This window comes from Diorhabda sublineata, chromosome 2 (assembly GCF_026230105.1).
Source record: "Diorhabda sublineata isolate icDioSubl1.1 chromosome 2, icDioSubl1.1, whole genome shotgun sequence".
Lineage (NCBI taxonomy): Eukaryota > Metazoa > Arthropoda > Insecta > Coleoptera > Chrysomelidae > Diorhabda > Diorhabda sublineata.
The window spans coordinates 6,940,094-6,962,286 of NC_079475.1; the positions used below are offsets into that span (position 1 = coordinate 6,940,094).

At 33.1% G+C, this 22,193-nt stretch overlaps 1 long non-coding RNA gene across 1 annotated transcript; it reads left to right on the top strand.

Moving 5' to 3' along the window:
- The first annotated feature begins 691 nt into the window (after positions 1 to 691).
- Positions 692 to 21,677, top strand: LOC130440836 (uncharacterized). Its single transcript, XR_008909563.1, has 3 exons — positions 692 to 856; positions 1,018 to 1,258; positions 21,306 to 21,677. It is a non-coding gene; the product is annotated as an uncharacterized LOC130440836 (long non-coding RNA).
- Positions 21,678 to 22,193: the final 516 nt, after the last annotated feature.

Consider the following 22,193-nt stretch of genomic DNA (forward strand, 5'->3'; position numbering starts at 1 on the left):
AGTTATTAGGAGCTGTAAACAGTTGAAAAAAGATACAAAAAGTATTAGAGAAATGTATAAAAAAGTTACAGGTATTTAAAAAATTATAGATAGCTGAAAAAAGTGATAAAAAATTATTGAGAGTTATGGGAAAATATTCAATGAAAATCAAGGTATTATAAAATGCGGAAAATTTTCATAAGAAGATATAGTGAATAGTTATATAAATGTTAATAGAAGTTACGGAAATTTATTAAATTTTATGCATTGAAACAATAAACAAAATCAATTTATCAATTAATTTCAGAAATCGTAGAAAAGTAAGGTAAATTAAATCAAATATATAAAAAGTTATATAAGTTAGCTAATGATGGTTAATTTCTTTTTTAAAAAGTAATAAAAACTTGTAGAATGTCCAAAGATATTAAAATGTAACAGAGTGTCGTGAAAAGTAAAAAAAAAGTTGTGGAATGTTAATATTCACAAAGCATTTCTAACATAAATGAAAAAAAGACGTCTTTTATTTCGTTGCCTCAATTAAATCACAACATTCTTTCAAAATAGAATTGAATCTATATAATCCTCTCCCTTTCGATAAAAGAAGCTCTATCACGCGTTGAGAATTGTTTATACTGGAGAAAATTAAATTGAAAATCTTCATTCTATATGTCGATTTTTATTGTAGTAAAGCTTTTCTTTCACCTTTAGTTGATCGATACTAATTGAATCTACTGAACGAGTTTTGGAAACCCTTTTTCATTTTCCCTAAAAACGCAACTTTGCAATTTTCCACGATAATTTTCAACAACGTACTTGTACGAATCTGCTGCATATGAAAAAATTATAGGTACAACGTTCGCCTCATAGAATTTTCCAGGTAAGCCTCATTTAAATTCAAAAAGAATGTGATTTAAGACATATAAGTAAATTGAAATTTTATACTATTCAATATTTTATGTTAGAGATAAATATACATTGTTTTAAAAAATAAAATATTATCATTAAACGTATACGAGGGCTACTTAACCTATGTTACAGAGACAAGAAAAATTTTCCGCAACAGAAGCTTGCACGTGCGTTAATCTACTATTCCGTTTGGAAAAAATTAATAATTTGAGGAAATAATAACGATAAGGCGAAATAACTAGACAAATTAAATAGCTATTGGAGTATGTTGAGCAGAAACCAAGCGTTGGCTAGAAACCAAGGTGATTTGAGAAGTTTTCCTTCGGGATTCAACGAAATGAGCTACCTAGTAGTAATCAAAAGTATGAAAAAGGTGTGTTTGGTAAGATTATGGCTTGATTTAGACGTACAAAGATTGAGTTCTGTTGATAAGCGATATGGGTGAAAAGATAGAGTCTTTGTAAGGTTTTTGTCGGGTTTTAGAATGCATAAAATCGTGTAAGCAGGTTCACAAGATAGAGGAAAATAGGATAATACCTGACAGACTATGAATAGGCGTAGAGCTTAGAATAAGTCACGTAAGGCAAGTTTTTTAATGACTCACTAGAAATTCCATCTCCTCCGGATACGATATCCTCACAACTCGTTTTAGTAACTTCGACGTGAAAGAGGCGTGAAATTGTATTGAAATAGGGGGCTTTTAATTATTTTTCCAATCATAAGATCAGTTCCGATAGGAAATGAGGATAGCTAGTTAAAATAAAGACTGATGGTAGACAATTTTTGTAAGCAACGGCTTTGTCTTCTTGTGTGAAGTATTTTTTAACCAGTGCCTTAAGATTAGAATCCACCTCGTTTATCGCAAAACTAACTGTGATGGTTTTACACTTTCTCTTCTTCTTAGCATTGATGTGCAGCTTGACCTGAGCGTTAAAATGATTTCATTACGTGTAATCACTGCATATTAAACTAAATTATTAAGTTCATTGTAAAAATAAACTTAAACTTGCAAATTCTATGTAAAAATTATCAGTCTGCTTCATTATTTGCGTCTGTTGAAGTATCTGGAAAAGTATTTCGAACGAATCAGTACCATCAATATAAAAAATCTATGGATTGTCGTTTACTAGAAACTGAATTCAAATTTTATAACAACGACTCGAGTATATCTATGTTGAATGAATTTTTGACAGTCAGATATGACAAAGTTTCATTGTAAGCTATTATTGTGTATGGAGAACCGCCTGACAAAGCCCGTTCCATCTGCAGGCAAGGTCATGTCGTCAGTTTTTTGGGATCCGCGTGGGATAATGTCCATTGACTATTTTGAGAAAGGAAAAACTATTAACGGCCGCATTTGGATAAGAAGAAAATGTTTCGTCAAACAATGCATCAGCTTACACATCCGTTATTCCAATGGCCAAAATTAATGAATTAAAATTTGAATTGCTATCTCATGCACCCTCTTCACCAAATTTAACCCCCTCGGATTACTTTCTGTACCCAGACTTGAAAAAATGGCTCGGTGGAATTTTGAGGAACTTGACGATTCTTATTAATAAAAGGTTATCGAACTTATTGAACATCGCTGGGGAAAGTGTATGGAGATAACAATGGAAACTGCATATTTTTTTCCAAAACTCTTGTGTTTTCTTTGTAGGGCCAAGTACTTCTGGGACCATCCTCGTATAAAATCTCAAATGTGCGTATTTGCTACGAAAAAAAATTAGTTTTCACGTGGAAATTCTAAAGTAGTTATTTCAATTAATTAATAAAGCTTTCTTAATCAAAATTAGGAACAAACATTACATCACATTTAAGTAATTGTTTCAAGTTTGAGAAGGATTTGAGCTGTTTAAATACCTCAAAATTGTGTAGCGATTTGAGAATTCACTCACAAACAAACAAACTACGAAGCAAAGTGTAAAGGAGAAGTTGAAAAATGGAAACACATATAACTTCCTTTATTCACAACTTTATCCTTTTTTAAAGTCACATTCAGTGAATATTTTCACTTCCAGGACTATCTTGTTCTGGATATTATTAACAATGTACTGACTTGACTTATTCACGAATTTTTGACCTAGTTTTATAAACGTCTACATTTCAATTTTTCGAGGGAAACTGAATTATCCTTAGAGACCCTTAAAAAGCCCTACCAGTTCCTAAGGAACTGTATATTATCATTTATAGGACTCAACAAAAGTTTATAATACCGAGTGGTAACTCGATGTTAGAAGACTTCAACGTGGGAAATCAAAAAATACTAAACATTTGCTTCCCAGCAAAATAAAGAATAATGACATTTTATACGAGGGTGGTTCTAATATAAAGCGGAATTTTTGGATAAAGGCGCGAAAAATTTGTTATCGTAAAATTGGCTGCACTGGTCCGTTACGAAGCGAAGGGAACAGCTGAAGATAAAGTTAAATCCGCAGAAATTTATCGATAACCACTTGAGTAATTCGGAGTTTTTATAAGACACAAGTGTATGAATGGTATTCCGCTCTCAGAAGAAGCTCAGAAATGGTGGCAAACTTGCCATATGTTAGTACAAGTGTTACAATTTAGAACGTTAGCGCTGTAGAAGTTATCAAATTAGGAGACTTTGGTACTCAACTAAATTCCGAAAAGTAAATGCGCGTCTATGACGTAGAGGAAGACAAACAATGGCGCGACAGTTATAGCGAAGGTTACACTGTTAGCAGAGAAGGTGAACCGTGTTTTAAGACACGTGAGAAGTAATTTCGGTTGATTCGATCATTGAACAACGAACTGTAAACGCGCAGTTTTATAGTAACCTCTTAAAAAGCACGGTGAGACCCGCCTATAGATCAAAACTACGCGATGTTTCAATCTGTAGTGCGATATTGCAGCAAGACATCGCCAACTCGACTTATGTTGAACGGTTTGGATTCAGAAGCACTGGAGTACCATCCTTATAATCCCGATAGGTTGTCATGCGACTATTATTTATTTGGTTCATTGAAAAAGGCACTTTGCAGACTGAGATTCGAAAGCGGCGCGGAGGTAAAATCTTTCGGGCATGAATAATTACGTAACAAGACGAGAGATTTTCATTAAAAGGGCATACAAAAGCTTTCAAGGAAGTGGTAGCTGTAGGGTGTGTTGGCGACTATCTAGGCAAATTGTAAAAATTCAGGTCTATAACATGATAATGAAATTTATTAGCAAAATCTGGTTTATATTTGAACCACCCTCGTATGTATTTTAGGATGCTATTTTTCAACAATTTTTTTGTGTCCATAATGAAATTTTCTGAAAGTTAAGGCCCCTAATATTAATATTAAGTCGTCGACCAATGGGTGTAAAAACTTCCCCTTAAATAAAATAGAAGCTCGGGTTTTTAATTTTTAAATTTTTATATCTCAATGGCATTTCCTAGTATTTTCAATTAAATAAAATATTCTCAAATCTTATTTCATTTTAGGTCTATCACTATGTAGGGTATTTTATCAAGAATTGTCTATGAAATGATGGGAGAATTCAACAGAAAGACTTCGAATTATGGTATATTACATAACGAGGACGAAAATTAGGACACGAGCCTCAGGGGAGTGAATAATATCCATTATATGTAAGTAGAACACTGTATTTTTTCTATGACTTTACAAAGAAAAAGTCAAAAAAATAACAGATTCTGATGTTCTTATTTTTATTTAGCCTATTTTAATTATTAATGTACCAATTTTTTATAAAAAAAAACAGATATTGTATACAGAGTGTCCTGCATAAGAACCGACGGATAGGTGAAGCTAAAATATCACCATTGCGGGCAATAACTTGCATCATCGGGGAGTTATGAGGCCCTAAAGTATTTAATGCTGATTTAATACATAATATATTGAGGCTTTTTTTTTCAACTATTTTTTATGCTAAATTTTGTTGCAATTTTCCCTTAAAAGAAAATACGCTATGATTTTTCATTTAAAAATTTTTATATCTCAGTGGTATTTCCTAGCATTACTTCGACCGTGGACGGGTTTTTTTCAAAATTGAATGCTCTACAAAAGTGTCCATTGCGACTAACCCATAACTCGAATCGGCGAGGTAGCACAATTCTATAAACTTGATTTTTCAATAAAATTCACGTTTTTTCGCATTTACATCATAAATGTAAAGAGCTACAAAAAATGTTGACAACAGATTTGTAGATAATTCAATATTCTACAAAAAAGATTTAAAGCACCAAGTCACTAAAATCAATATTTTCGGAAATATTTAATAATCAAGTTTTTGTAAATACTTACAAATACTCAAATTACATTACTTAAATATGTCATAAATATGTTAGTATCGATTGTAGAAAAAGGTTTTGCATCTATAGATAATTTGACAGGTTAAATATTTTTGTAGCTCTTGTCATTCACGAGATAATTTCAAAACAAAAATTGAAAAATCAAGTTTAAACGCCTGTGGAACCTCGCCGGTTCGAGTTACGGCTTGGCCGCAATGGACACTTTTGTAGAGCATTCAATTCTGAAATAAATCTGTCCATGGTCGACGGGATGCTATTAAATTCCACTGAGGTATAGAAATTTGAAAATAAAAAATCAAAGCTTGTTTTCTTTTAAGGGAAAATCTTCACACCCCTTTACCGAGGATTTAATATTAAGGAAATTTTTTTTTCGGGGAATTGCAACAAAATTTCACATAAAAAAATAGTTGAAAGAAAATGCCTCAATATATTATGTACCAAAAAACAATTATACAATGCTTTTTATAAGAATCAAATAAAATTGCACAAATCATCGCTTCGTTTAAATTAACATTAAATACTTATTATCGCCCCCGTCATATTTTTTAGCTTCCCCTATTTGCCGATTCTTATGCGGGACACTCTGTATACAATATCTGTTTTGATCAGTCGTTTTTTTATAAAGATAATGTTCCATTTTTAATTAGAATAGGCTAAGTAAGAACATCAGAATCTGTTATTTTTTTGACTTTTTCTTTGTATAGTCGTAGACAAAATACAGTGTTCTACTTACATATAATGGATATTATTCACTCCCCTGAGGCTCGTGTCCTAATTTTTGTCCTCGTTATATAATTTACTATAATTCGAAGTCTTTCTGTTGAATTCTCCCATCATTTCATAGATAATTCTTAATAAAATACCCTACATAGTGTTAGACCTAAAATGAAAGAAGATTTAAGAATATTTTATTAAATTGAAAATTGAGTTCGAAAAAAAAAATCTGGCAATAACGTGATGATAATAAAAAATTCGCAGATTAGTATTCGACATTAGTCAATGCAACTAATCCATGTTATCTTGATCAGAATTCTTCCAATCAATCTCTCTAGTTAATTGAAAATTGGAGTGCATGCAATTTTCAAAACAAACATTGAGTATTCGCCTACAATGGCCGGGAGAGACGAGGATTTACTTTATTCCGTTGTGATTGCGACCTACTTTCATTTATCAGCCCTAGATCAGTTATATAAAGGAGCGATGAAAACCGTTAGTTTCCTTCGAAATAGAATCATTCCATTTTATAACTTCCTTTCATTATTTCGTTTCGAAACATACTACATTCTATGCTTTCTGTATAAAATCATCAATGGTATCTCGAAGTATGACATTTATGGTTTAAAGGGTTGATTATTGGATATTTCTACCCTCTGTCGTCAATGGTATGACGCAATGTTCTTAAAAATAGCTGAATTAGTAATTATCTTAGGTAGAAGTTGATTACTTTGGAGAGTGAAGGACTATTATCTGTATATATCTTTTAGGTTTCATTCACTACATTATTTTGTACTACGTACGTCTCTTCCTTTTTTCCATAATAGGTCTAACACTTGTTTCTTTTTCGATATATTTCCTCATCCCGACTCTAAATTGTCCCTCTACCTCTACCACGGTCGATCTCTACTCCGTATGCCAGTTGGAGATTTATTCCTTACCATTTTTACCAGTCTATCGTCTGCCGTTCGCCTTGTATGTTGATTCCAATTTTTTTTACGCTCTGATACCATTCTTTAATATTATCTACGTCGCATAATTGTCTCATGTTTTCGCTTCTTTCTCAGTCTACTAGTGTTTTTTCCCGAGATCCCGAGATTCTGTCGCTTTGTAAATTCATGCCTTTTTTTCTAGTCTCAGGTGTTTGTTCCGTTCAACCACGTTCTGGAGACATCCACGACCTTATTTTCTCTAGTTACTTGTCCTCTTACCTCGTCTACTACTACTACTACAAGTACTACGTAAGTATTTGTACATAATTCAAGAAAAAACTACTTGCGTCAATAATAATATTAAATTTTCCAACTCAGCATGCTCTATTCATCTACAATTGCCATACATTCTATCTATACCAACTCTATTCTGGAAGGATTTTGAGCTGTTATTCATCGTATACATATGGACATTTTCTCTCTCATAAGGGATAAGACATTTCTTGTTTTTTATACCATTCATATTGAAAAAACTACTTCTCAAATAGAGATACCTAATGATAAAGTTATATCGTCGTGGAAAATACGAAAAAAGCTTTTTTAGAAATATTGATATTCTATATTTTCTTGAATGTTGATATCCCATTTTTTTTATATCATAAACTCAACTAGGATCCAAAAAAACCAATTGAAATAATTTTAACAGGCATTAAATAAAACATTGCGAACCGTAACTACCAATAACTGAAATAGAAATGAATATTTTAAATGCTTCCAGTCCCACGTGTTCTTGGGCGGCACTTAGATTTATTTGCTACGAATACGTAAAAATAATTTGTTAATATTTTTCAATACATTATCATACAAAGTATATGGGAAAAATAGATAATACCAGAAATGCGGGAAAAGGCGATAATAGTACCAATACTGAAGAGAGTAAAAAAATGTGCGGAAACTACAGAGGTTTAGCGCTACTAGATATAACCTACAACCTTGACTAATGCCATAGATAAAAATTTGGAGGAGGCTTCTCCGGAGACTACTAATGCGTTTTCAGCCACAGGCCACATTTTCACTCTGAGATAAACGCAGTCTTCATAGATTTCCAAAAATCTGACGGTAGTGTGAACAGAAACCATTTTAACAGCTTTATGAACGATCTTAGTATTCCAAAAAAGGCAAAAAAAATCAAAATGTTTCCAGACCAACACAGGAATAAAACAGGGAGATCCTTCCAAAGGAAAAGAGCACAGTTCTACAATAGTTCTCCAATCAGCTTAAACGATTGATTTTATCCATGTTTTCTGTTTCTATAGTAAAAAACGTTCCTCGTGTCTAAGTGGACCCGCATACCATATATAAATAGTCTTCAGATTCACTAAATTATCACCATGTAAAGATTACAATGTTCCGTTGGCTTCCTTAGCACTTTTTTAGTCTCAGTCTCTTCGCCAAAATCGAAAACAAAATAAAAGGGATAAACTTTTAATTGATTGATAATATCCAAACAACTATTACTTGTGTACTGCCGGAGATTCTAGTCTTATCAAACCTCGCAGTTAAGTTGGAATTTCTAGAACCATTGCTGAACACGCTGTTTACATTACCACTACACCAACACTCAAAATTACACGGTGTAACCTGCTGTTCGATAACCACGTGTCAGTCTTTGAATACGATTATCGAAACACGCGAGAAACAGTGTAATTGTGGTGTTGGAGTAGTGGTAGTGTAGATTCAGTTAAGATCTAGTAAAAATAATCCAATCGCTACAGATTAAAACATGCTTGTATCTACAAGAGTATTAAGACCGGTTTTATAATCTACACACTAGCTGACACTTTAACTAAAGGTTCTTTCAAATTAAAAGGTCATTTAGGACGTTAAAAGTAGGTTCTCAAGACTGACTGTATTTTTAAAGTTTTCGACGAGTACTACTGACAATAATTCGTCATTTTTCAATATTTCTCGCGAGAAAAAAGGAACAAAATGAAATGTAGAAGTTTTATTTTGTCAGTAACATTTATTCTGGCTTGATCTTTGGTGGCGAGTGGTTGTGTTTTGTATTGGCCAATTTAATTTTCAATAAAAAAATTCATTTCAATTATTCAAGCAAACAATCATTTTTATTATTTTTAATCGTTGGTATTTGGAGTACAAAGTAGAGATGAATGGCAAACAATGCCGCACAAAAGGTCACCAATAGTATCTTTGTCATTCACTCAGCTTACAAACCTTAACGAAAATAAAAAATCACTGCCGGTAAGTTCGAACTCTGTAATATTTAAAGAGATATCATTGCCTGACAATGATCGAAATTTTATATGATAATTGAAACCACAAGTATTATTAATAACTGTTTTCATTCTGTTCCTAATATGTGTCTCAAATTCATGCCATAACCACCTCATTTGCTTCAGTTAGTTCATAGTTTACTTGGTGTTCCATAAGTATAATTACCTCTAGACAAAAATGAAAAGTCTATGTTTTATTTTCGTATGACTGCTCTCTTTTATATGATAAAACAATGAAAAAATCAGTTGTCTTAATTAATTTGTAGGTTTTGATTCAAAATTTTCCTAAATAAACCAACTACTCATTGGTTTTTTCCTTTGCTTGCAAAAACACCTTGAGGTGAGTTCACAGGTTTACACTATAAGGCGACATTGAGCATGAGCTTGAGCTTGAACTTGAGCTTGAGCTTGAGCTTGAGCTTGAGCTTGAAGTTAATGTAGCACAATATTTAGCTATCGTACCATAAACCTCGATTTTTTCAAACTTTCTTTAAATTCATTAAGAAGAAATATTTTATGAAAATTCATTAACTGTGTATTATACCTTCTAATTGATGAATTTATTGAATGCGAAATTAACCCAGTTGTGAGATTACTTTTTTCCTCTGAAATATGTGAAAATTAAATACCTTTTTGATCTCCGTTATGTTCATTTTTTCATATCTTTCGCGCAGCTCGCGTTATAGGGGATGGTAAGCCCCAAAAATACTGCCAAACAACATGAAATTGACAATATCTCAACGGGAGATGTACGAAATGCCGCATATATGAACCTTTACAGTTTTTGCGGATTTAGGAAAAATTCAAAGCAGCCAGAATACAGTATTTTATTGCTTTTTTTCGCACGAAAATTAATGATTATACAAGAGTTGTCTTAAAAGTTTCCAGTCTAACATAAAAACAAACAAATACACTTCTAGATTTTGTTCATCCAATATTTCTAATAATAATTTGCTACCAAGCCATTCAAGACGAAATTTCAATATCTTGTTGAAGTAAAGAATACAGAGTTAATTATTTTCCTAAAATTACTTTGAAACATGTTGGCTTATAGAGAAGAGTTATTTAAGCAATTGACAACATTAATATCAACACTAAATTACAAATCTAGTTGTCCCTTTTCTTGCTGTGATACTGTGGGAGTATTTACTGCTGATCTATTAATTTCACTCCTTTCAAAAAGTTCAGGATATCGTATAGCTCTATCCGATTTTCAGGTTCTGTTTCATGCACTCTCTTATGTATCGTACTGGAGCTCCGTAGTTGTTCACATTTCATCCTCTACGAACAGAATGTACACTAACACCTCAGGAATGCATTGAGACAGCGATGCCTCGAAAAGACTCCCATTAGTATTCGTTAATTGTTTCAACTTAATACAATCAATAGATCTTCTTTGGTTAAAGGTTCCCAGTTCCCTGGAGTTTATCCACCCCTATTATCATACTTTTATAACATATGCAGTAATATCGAAACGTAAAAAATCTTTTCTATATGAAAAACACGTTATTAATATGCTTTTGTAAGTTTTACCGAAATAAATTTTTTGCGATTTTCTCCATCTTCTTGTTCCAAATATCGTCATCATAACAATCCCACAAAGATCCGTTTTCGGGGAATACCATCTGATCGAAGTCGAATCAGAAGTGTGTATGATGTATTCTGATTATTTATTACTACTTAAGGTTGGGATAGGAACAAAAGGGCTTGTGCAAAATATTCGAAAAATCAATTATTGCTATGTAGTAATGACTGCACTATGTTTGAGAGAAGAGAATTTTAGTGGAGGATACCAGAAAAAGCTGATTTTGGGTTTATCCTACGTCTACTCAAGATACAACGAATGAACGATAGGACGATAGGAGCAACATCGGAGACGAATATTGGAAGGTTTGGAGACGTAATGAAAAATGTGAACCCGCTTGAACCCAAGTACAATTTACTTCTCAGAGACTAAATCGATTGCATAATTGGAGTCGTATATATGATATATGTATCCCTGAATTAACTCGGTTACGCAAGAATGGTCCTTTTTTATTTATTTTTTACGAAAAATAAACGCTTTTGTTGAGTTTTTGATATACGATCCAGATGGTTACTAACTAGGAACTAAACAAATGCGATAAAAAAACTTATCAAATTTTGATACTTTTTGGAATATAACAGGTGCGTTAGGCGGTTAATTTTCTTATGACAAAAATCATTTTTCACGCGCGCGTAAAGAAGTCCGTCCTTCTAAGCACCTGTTCTCGGATAAATCCGAGAATGAATGCGAAGTCTTAGGACATAGCACCCATTTACGACAGGTCTTCATCCTCGTTCGCGTCGCAGTTTCGCGCGTCTAATTTTTTTGTTGAGAATTAGCCTGTTGGCTATACACTCTTGTCTTCTTGGTTGCCTGGACAAGTTAATGTATGTGTTTGTGTTTTCGATGCCTTGGATAAACCCTTTTCAGTCTTCTTTGGCAAAAGAAAATCTAAACCGAGTGGTCATTCGCATTCTTTATAGCTGTCCGCGATCTATAAATCGGCACTTGCTTATGAAGTGTTTTGTGTGTGTTTTTTTTTGTATTTTTTCGCTAACCTAACCTATCGATCTATTTGTTTTCTCGGCCTCCCCTGTTTCTTATTATACTTTCTGGTGTATCTGATTAGCTTCCTTAATACCTCGTTAGGATGCTTCTCGAATAGCTTTTTCGCCCTGTCATGCATGATTTTCAATACTTTTCGCGGTCCTGTTTCTCTGTATAGTTTCTCGTTTCTTGTTGCCCTTTGGACATTTACAGCGTTATGTTTTGTTGGAGCTGTAGTTTCTGTTCTGTTCATTTCAAATGTGTGTCCTCATGCAAATGAATTATTATACTTCTGATAAATCTGAGTTTTGTTTCGTCTTCAGCTTGTTTTTCTACCGATTGAACCACATGGTCTGGATCACACTTTGTGGACGGTGTTTTTGACGTGTTCATTGAAAGTGAGACCTTGATCCAACGTTACGCTGAGGCGTTTGATTTTTTTTATCAACTGGATTTCTTCGTCGTTCATTTTTGTGTTTCGGCGGATCCTTCTTTTCTTAAGAGAACGTATTGGCTTTTCTCACAGTTTACTTCTGTTTGCCATGTTTTGCATCATTCGCCAATCTCGTTTACACCATTCTGGAGTCTTTTCGTGAGATTTTTTACCTTCACACTCATGTTGCTATTGCGGTATCGTTCCCACATAAAGCTGTAATGGTGTATTCTCCGATTTTTTGTTTGTAACTTTCACCTGAAACTTCTTGTCTTTGAAGGGCGTGCTCAGAAGTTTTATGATCGGTTTAGTATAGCTTTGCTTCTATCTAGGAAGATTAGCGCTATGAATCCTCTCTGGATAAAACCTTTGAATAGTATATTCTATAGTCTCAAGATTTGCAGTTTGGTTCTGTGGTTTCTTCTAAATCTAAACTGTTCTGTTGGTATTGTATTCAAACTTACCTATAGTTTTTTCAGCTCGGTTAATGGTAGGAGACAATTTGGTAAGAAAATTTTGAAACTATTTTAGACGTTAATGACAGAAACTGATTTTCTTCTTCGAGGCGCTAACAATAAAATGCACTACAGATTTTGTTCAAGTAACTTTGAGTGTTGCCTAGTGTTATTGAGCTATATTCGATACAAATTGAAAGCAGAAAGGCTGTAAGCAAGAGGTTTTTGAGTTTTTTCGTTATCTTTTCAAATTAGTAAGGAAATAATTATACAATATGTGGATATTACGTAACTAGACTAGCGCTTTTATAGGAAAATACGCATGCGCCAAAGGTTAACGACTGTCAGTTGTTTAGCTCGAAGTCTACTCTTTCGAATACGATGTCTACCTTATCTGTAGACAAATCAGTATAGCCGTTACCTTAGTATATACAGGGGCTGTTAAAATAGAGAAAGGGATTATTTTGCAATTTCATATGAATCTTGGAAAAACTGCAACTGAAACTTACAATTTATTGGAACAATGTGTGGTAATGAATTTTCATCGCATCCACGTATTTATGAATGGTGTAAGCGTTTTCAAGATGGTCGAAAAGATGTTGAAGATGATTCACTTTCTGGTTGTGTTTCCACGTCAAAACCTAATGGAAATATCGAAACAATCGGTAATCTTGTTGGATCCGACCATCGACTAAGTATTCGTGGATTGTTGAATCTATAAAAATTGACAACGTATGTGTGCAGTCAATTTTACATGCGAAAAGTATGTGGGCAACTAGTGCCTCATTCCGCACTGTACATTAAGAGTTTTGTAGTCAAATGCATTGTTTGACTTCTACATATTTCCTAAGGCCAAATCAGTATTAAAAGGAACAAGATTTGAGTCTGTTGGAGCTTTGAAAGGAAAAACTGTGCACATCTTGAAGAAACTGACGAAAAACACCCGTTTTTAAAAGCCATACTTCGTATACTTTTATATTTGACAGAAATTACCTCATAATTGCACTTTAACTAAGAACTTTTATTATTTTTTGCCCTCGTGCCAAACTCGATAGAAAGCATTGCTTATATCTAGGAAAATTAGCGCTGTGAATAAATACTCTTTGGATAAAATCTTTGAATGGTATATTCTATTGGCTAGATTTGCTGTGGTTTCTCCTAAATCCAAACTGTGCTGTTGGTATTGTATCCAAAGTTCTTGTCTGTTCGTTTGAAATCCTTAGTATCACTTTGAGATTTTACTCATGGCAGGTAGCAAACTTATCGATCTATAGTTTTTTCAGCTCGATAAATGCTAGAAGAGGATTTTTGAGTTTTTTTTAAATATAATTTATTTATAAAGATAGGCCAATTTATTCAAAAATATATTTTTATTTAATTAACTTACTGAAAACGAACAGGCTTATTATATTTATGTCTATGACTCTCCATATCATCTTCAACATTTTTATTGATAAAAAGAATAACATCTACTTTTCTTGTATTCTCATTAACTATATTTTATTCAAGAGCGCAACCGTAAAATCAACGTGGTGCCTAAATAAGAATCTTCCTCGACGAAAAACCTCTTAAATTGGAATTATGAATCAAGAAAATGCAGACAGGAATACATTAAAGGCATTAAAGAAGCTGTCTTATATACTAGTTCTTTGTGTTTAGATTTCTCGGACTGTTAGACTATAAATTTTTAGTTACTTTAATTAAAATTGTTATATATTTACCATTTATAAAATGTAAACTACAAAAATGGTCGTGAAATTTCAGTTTTATTATCAGCACTAAAAAAAATTGTTTTCGTAGACCGTCTCCTATATTCGGAATCCAGAGTGTCTCTAATCAAATAGTAACAGTAAGCATTGCTGGTTATCATTTTCCTTTGTAGCACTTGTTAATTGTGGTGATGTCTTGATGAAAGTTCTCTCCATGCTTGTCACTTAAAGCACCCATTTTTCCGGAAAAAATTTCACATGGGAATGTTAAAAATGTCTCTTCAAGGACATACTACCCAAATTTATAATATGCATTGACCAGCTAGTCAGAATATTGAGGAAATCTTTCTTCTTCTTCCTCTTTCAATAGGACCATGTCCTGTTCAATCCTGTACCACCTCTTCGGTGGTCTGCTTACAAGTCTGCGTGTGTTCGGTCTCTGAGCTTTAGCCCACTTTGTTCATCTGTCTTCTGGCATTCTTTCTAAGTGATCCCTTCAAAATCTTTTTCGTGCCCTGACTCATCTCACTACATCCTGTACGCCTAACTCTTCTCTTATGTCATCACTCCTTATTCGGTCCCTGAGGGTGACTCCCTTGATGTTCGCAGTATTTTCATCTCTGTGGTTCTCATTATTCTTTTTGTTGTTGATGTCTCGGCTCTAGTTTCTGAGGCATATGTGAGAATAGGTCTCACACACGTTTTATAGATTCTGGTCTTGCTCTGTGAGCTCATCGCTTTGTTTCTCCACACTATATCTCTCAGACAGCGGCTGACTTTTGATGCGTTTATCGCTTGTGTTCGTGTCTCCTCTGTCAGGTTTCTTTCACTAGATATCCCAGGTAATTGAATATTGATACCTGCTGTATTATTTAGCTATCAATTGCCAATTTACATCTAATAGGATTTTTTGATATTACCATCGATTGTGTCTTGTTGACTGAAATGCTCATATTAAATTTTTCGGCAGAAATTTTCATTTTATATAGTAAACGTTGTAGTCATCTTCATTTTCTGCTACGACAATACCATCGTCTGCATAAAACAATACCTTTAGGGAGCGATGATCCATTCTGTATCCTGCATTGACCTTGTTGACTTCCTCCATAATTTGATCCATTATGATGTTGAAAAGGGTAGGGCTAAGACTATCTCCCTGCCGAACACCAGTGTTAATTTGAACTTCTTCAGAGAGTCCTACCTTAGTTTTAATTCCTGTTCTGGTTCCGGTATAAAGTTCTTTGATGACTCGTTGGTACTTATAGTCTATGTTATTTTTCTCAAAGCTCCACGTCTCCCAAGCGTATTCTATCAAGTGCTTTAGTGAAGTCAATAAAACAGACAAACATGGGTTTATTGAATTCTATCGACTTTTCCACCAACTGACGAACTATAAATTTTGCGTCTAATGTTGATCTATTAGATCTGAATCCTTGTTTTTCTTCCGAAGCTGGTACCTTATCCATTATTCTGTTTGCCAATATGTTTTCTGTGTATTGGTAGGGATGTACTCGATTTCCATTCATCTGGGATAGTGCCAGAGGTTATAATCTTCTGGAATAGTCGCATGAGTTCTTTTTGTAACTCTGTTCCTCCGCACTTAATAAGTACATAGTTCATATTATCAATGCCAGGAAATTTGTACTTACCTAACCAAACTCCTATTTTTTTTCAATTTAGACAATAATGAATGCCGGATCATCAATTACTTTTTTGAAGTCGGGTCCAACAAATACACCTTCCTTTATTTTAGTGTCACTCAACAAAAATTTCCTCATAATTGAACTTTTATTATTTTTTAATTTTAATAATCATTTTTTTACAAAAATCAAACGCTTAATATTGAAAGAATGTGTGAATAGTTGCATGCCCTATAGGTTACCAGATGGGATTTTAAAATCTGTAGCCCGTTCTCGTCATAACAGTTTAAATTCGAGCTACTCCTTATAATTCAAATTTAGTAAACACATCGTAGAATATGTTAACAAATTGTTATTCATTGCCGTTGGAAAACAATTTCTTAAATCTACTTCAAACTTGATGTATTTATGTGGTATAAATCTAATTTAAACTGTAGTTTCTTCCAAATTAAACTTACAGATGGAACAAACCCAGAATAATGAATACTTTTTCTCAAATTAACATTTTTTGAACGCTAACAAAAGTTAAAATTACAACAGATATGATAATTAGCTTGATTCTAACTTTGAATTTATTTCAATGTTTACATTACACAAAAAAGTTTTAAAAAAACTTTATTATTTACTTTGGCTTCATTTAGGTGGGGCTACACCCACAATTATAACTTATATTTTATATCTTATATGCTTTTCTGCTTGTCTATAGCTTACTCTTCATAAAAATATTTTGATGAAGATAGCAGTTTGTCGAAATGTCAAGATTTTATCTGTTTTTAGACGAAATCCAGATAATTTATCAACAAAACCGTATACAAAAGATCTGAAAAGTAAGAAATCAAAGAAAACGTTCTGACTCCCATTTTGGAGCAATTATCAAAAGAGGAGAGGTGTTTTGTGTAGCTGTTCGTTGATTAGTAAGAAGTAATCTGATTCCGTAGTTTCAATCTGCTTACTCCACGCAACGAATCACCCCTTTGTTTGTGAATTCCAAGGCCTCCATCTGCCTTCTCCTTGGAATTTCTCCAAGGAAATGAAAAACTTAAACAAAAAAAATATGAAATGATTGAAATAGAATAAAGAAATAGAAGGTAATATGCTTACGAGCATTCCGTGTGTACTAACTCTAATATATTTTCAAGCTCTCAAATATTCATGTAATCATCATCTGGGAATTAATAAGTTAAGAATTGCGGTGTGTTGAGTTTTATAATATAAAACAACATTATATTCATCTAGTATATTGATTATTGAAGTTGATGAATCAAATTTTTCAAAAGATATTACAAAATTTAACACACCGTAATTATAAACTAATTGATTCCTAGACGATGATTACATAAATAGTTGATAGCTTGGAAATATATCAGAGTAAGTACACTTTGGAGTTTAATTTTGTCATAATCTCACTACGAAAATAACAGGTTAAAAATTTCAGTTTTCGACCTACTTCGGTCTTTATCAAAATATGACTTGACATTCCAAAAATGGTTGGTAAAATAATTTCTGGTTTCAGACGTTTGTCGAAATATTTTTCTTCATTTCGGCTACAATATATTTCCCTTTTTTCTCTGTTCTCTATATTTTTCATAGTTTTCTATTATTCTATTTGCCAGATAACGCTTCTATGTGTCTTTTTTTTCCTTTTTTTTTTTGAATTATCCACCATGGCGTTCTGCACATTCCACATACTTGTGTTGTTCCTTAACTTACCGCTGTTTTGAAAACATTCCACGCTTCAGTTATGACTATTCAGTTTATTTTATCCACTGTAACATTGTCAGTAATAGATTTTTCCTCTCTACTCTTCCCTTTCCGTGTGCTTGTGTAAACTTTTGTGCAGGAACTATGTATTTGTTATTATTAGATTATGTAAAAAACATTATTGTTTCTTGTTTTCTCTTTTTATTTACAAATTATTCCCTTATCTATTTCATCTTGCTATCTTATCCTTACATTATAATCCCCTACTAGATATATTTTTCCTTATGTATTTTCTACTGTTTCTGTCAGATCATGCCAAAATTTATCCTTGTTATTTATATTATCATTTATTTGGCTCGAGAGCAGGTTATAAAAAATTTGTAGCCTTGACCTGACGTGCTCAAACGTTTGGAACTGTTTGAGATGTGGGCTTATCACCATGACTTAAAGATAAATTTGGTGGATACAAGTTACAACAAAACTTTAGGAATAGAACACTATAAATCAGATCATGTGATGCGGAACCCTGTAAAATACGATCTTCTTCACTTGGTCCTCTGGTTCAAACAAAACTGATACATACGATAATGTTTGGTTGCTGTACTGTGAGTTTCAGCTTCACAGTTTCGTCAATCGGAACTGATCACAACTGATGTCGTTAGACCCAAAGATCTGTATCTTTGAGCTGTTGAATCTTTGAAATAATTCAGGAAATCAACAGCCTAGCTGTATGTTCGGAAGCTTCATATACTGTAAACTACTACCCCTGTTCTTAGTGATGATATTTTCTAGTCTAATTTTTTAAGTAGAATTGTGAAACGTGAATCAAATCTCGATAATGATTATGTCTCTGAATTTGCAGCTTATTACGTTTTATTTTAGATGTAAACGCCTTAATAACTTAAGTGACTACACTATGAAAAGAGAAAACTTAAGGAACATATACAACAAACTTGATAGCGTGCCAAAATGCACCCCATATTGTAATCTGTGCTACTTGCTGCGAAGTTTGAGTTAAAGTGAATAGCTTCAGAAACAAAACGTACCTCTTACTTCCATTTTCCGTTATTACCAGTTAAGAGTTAATGCGTTTCAACAGGAAACTTGCTACATTACAGACCGCGATAGTTAGGTAGCTTGGAAGGTGTGGTAATGGCAACAAAGATCGTCATTATCAGATTCAATTATCTATACTAATCAAAATGATGTATTCAATAAATTTGTCCGATCAACAAGCTCTATAACATTGCTAGTTAAACCTCAAAGATATTCACGTGATCTTGATTGCTTTCTATCGTTAAACGATAGTCAAAAGAAAGTTTGTTGTATAATTCCATTGTTATAAAAGCAACATTAGATAATAGATAATTTCTACACTCAATACTGTTTTATACCAGCGATGGATTTGATACTTTCATGACTTAATATTGAAATGGTCCAATCCATATTATCTTAATACTGTCTGGATCTCTCTGTGTCTTCAATCGGCCTTTCTCGTAATACAAAAAAGAGACCAAAAATTGTGCGACGACGAAAATTTGTATTTTCAAAATTATTATGTCGAGAAGTATCCTATTGGATAGATTTATAAGTTTATTATAGAATTCAATAATTAACATTAGTTCAAAACAAAACTACTATCTTGTTATGTAATTGACATTCTTAGGACATTTTATGACCATTTTCTGATTATTGTCCTTTCTATAGATGATATTCTTTATCTCCTTCATATGATATCCACTTTGGGTGAATTGTTTATTTTTTATATATGATTTTCTCTAAAAGTCAACATCCTTAGAATCTTTATCTTTATAAAATAAATTCCCGAGGATGCTTGCTGTCATGTAAACTACACAGGAAATCAAGAAACCAGTTCGTTTTGTTGTTTTTTTTTTATGTAAAAAAAGCGGAGAATTTGTTTTATCGTATAGGATGCCGAAGTTTCTAAAATTTTCGAGCTCCATTCCCCTGACTTCTAGACTACTCTTAGAGCTGCATAAATTAGTCAATAAGACTCGATACTACTGGAACTTTGCAGAAATTTGAATTTTATTGGAACCAGATAATATCAGTATTTAATACTCGTATATGTGGACGTTTTATTATTTTTGTCTATTACTTTACCTAAAGTGTCCCCTTCACTGGATTATCCTCTCTCACACTTCGTTACATGGATAAAGGTTTGGCTCTGTATGTAGCAGAATCTGTACGTATTATCCCTACTTATTCTAGCGTCTTCAGGTATCCATTCAGGCAGCAATACCCAACCAGATTCCAGTACCTGATTTCTTGCCTACCTACATTCTCTTCTAGCGTTCCTTTTATTGTCTTGTAGTTGATTCCACAGAAAAGTTCAGTTTCAATAAAGGGTTTATCGCTCCCCACTCCAATCTATCCCGAAACCCTTTAGTAACCTTATTCTTACGGTTTAGCTCATTTGACTTGTTTAAGTACTCTGAAACCAGCTTGGACATTAGAGCTAGAGCTCTAATGGTTATTTAACTATAGAATAAAAGGATTTTTCTAAATTGACTCAATTTTCGATTGCATATAAGTCTGCATGAAAAATATTGCATACTGCTCCAGCTTTATGTGTGATTCTTAGCCCGTATGTTCCAAATTTGGTCATTTTCTAAGAAATCAAATCTCGGTTTATCTTTTGCCCTCTTTTCTTAACATTCTGAGTAAGTTTTTCTCCGCCATACTTTCCAATAAAATATGAGGATGTAGAGAGATTTGGTATCGCTTCATCAGCTTTTTGAACTTTATTAACCATAGTAATACAGTTTTGAAAAAAAAACGTCGCTGAAGACCTCATGGACAAGAGTGGTGGACATTTTTATTGCTTATAAACAAAATTATACTTTCTAATATATAAGAATTTGAGTTGAAATTTCCATCTGGCAACTTCCAAGTTAGAAATATCTGTAAACGACGAAAATTTATGTTCTGCGTTCAGCGGAGTATGGTCAAAATTTCCATATCTCAAAAATAGGTTTATATAAAAATACGTTGTGTATCTAGAAATAATTCAATCTATGTTATGATATTTAGCTTAAAGGGAGTATTGAACACTTTCATATTTTAGATACACCTCGTATAAAATTAAATTTTTCTCCATATCATGGGTGACTACGACGAAATAACTGACTGGTGGCGAGCAACTGCTAATAACAGTATTGGATTATCTTCAGTTTGGATTCGAGATTCCGACCGTATATTGGATTGTTTTGATGAAATCGAATAGCATCGAAACCAGTCAAAGAAATAAACCTCTCTCTCCTTATTAGAGATATTCGAATATCGACAAAAAAATGAATCGGCGTACGACCTCTAGAAGATATGTAAAAGAAGGTTTCTGCGATTGGAATTATAAAAAAATGAGGTGAATCTTGTTGAAAATTGAATTTTTCGCTGCTTCGGCTTCCGAAGGAGATTTTATTATTGCTCGGCTTACAACGTTTTCCGACGTCTTCCGATTTCTAACCGCCATCTATCTATATCCTGTCATAGATCTTATATTAGTTATTTCTCCTAAATTCCCTTATCTTTACCCTTTCACCAGCTAATTATATCTTTTCTTTTTTCGTGTCCACTTTATCCTGTTTAGGTATTCCGTTGCCTGATATTCTTTCTACATTTAAATACCGCATTAATTGTTTGATTTTGATGTGTTCAATTTTTGTTCCAGACTAACTCAGCTACGAAAAATCTAAAACAAGGTTATTGCCTATCGTCAATGCTATATGGGACAAACTATTTTCCCATTCCAAACGTCCTGTCCAAATCTATTAAATTCCCTTCAGAATTATCCTACACGAAGACAACAACGCGACGAAACCGGTAACCCGAGCTATTAGGGTACACGTAAATCAATTGGGCAGATGAAGCTCTCAGCTGTGGAGAAAAAAATTCATCTTAGAGAAGGGCGTTTCCAATAAAACCATGATCTTCCAGGTTGGTGGTGGAGGCCTCTTCAGAAAAGATATAAAATGTTAAAAAACCTAACCAAGAGTTTACTCCTGGAATAATAATTGAAATAAAATATGTTGACAATCGAAAACACTGAAACTATTTATTTCTTAACACACAGATGGTTATATTTCTAGTATCACCTTATTCTAGGTGATCATTTTCCGTTCTAGTTTGTGCCTTTCTTCATTCAGTAGCTTCTTAATGTGTTGAGGCTATCCGTCCAATATTATAATGATGCAATTAAATACCTTCTTATAGGGATCATCAAAAGAAACGTTGTTTTCATATTTTGGTCGTCCTACATTACTAAACTAAGCTTTTTCTTTCCATATTCGTTGTTCCTCTAGAGCCTCTAATCTAACTTTATACTCTTTTCTTCCTTATTACGATATTGAATCTTCTTATACAACATTATTGTTATTATTTTCACCAGAAAATGATGTGCATCGTATCTTAACTTCATCCATGATTACAGTTAAAAGTATATTTTTTCAAGAAAACTAAACCTAAGCTCCTCTACTATACTATTCTTTGTTCTCTTTCCCTTTTCGCCATTATTAATGCCTTATGAGATTAGATTCTTTCTTTAGAAGGTGTTGATATA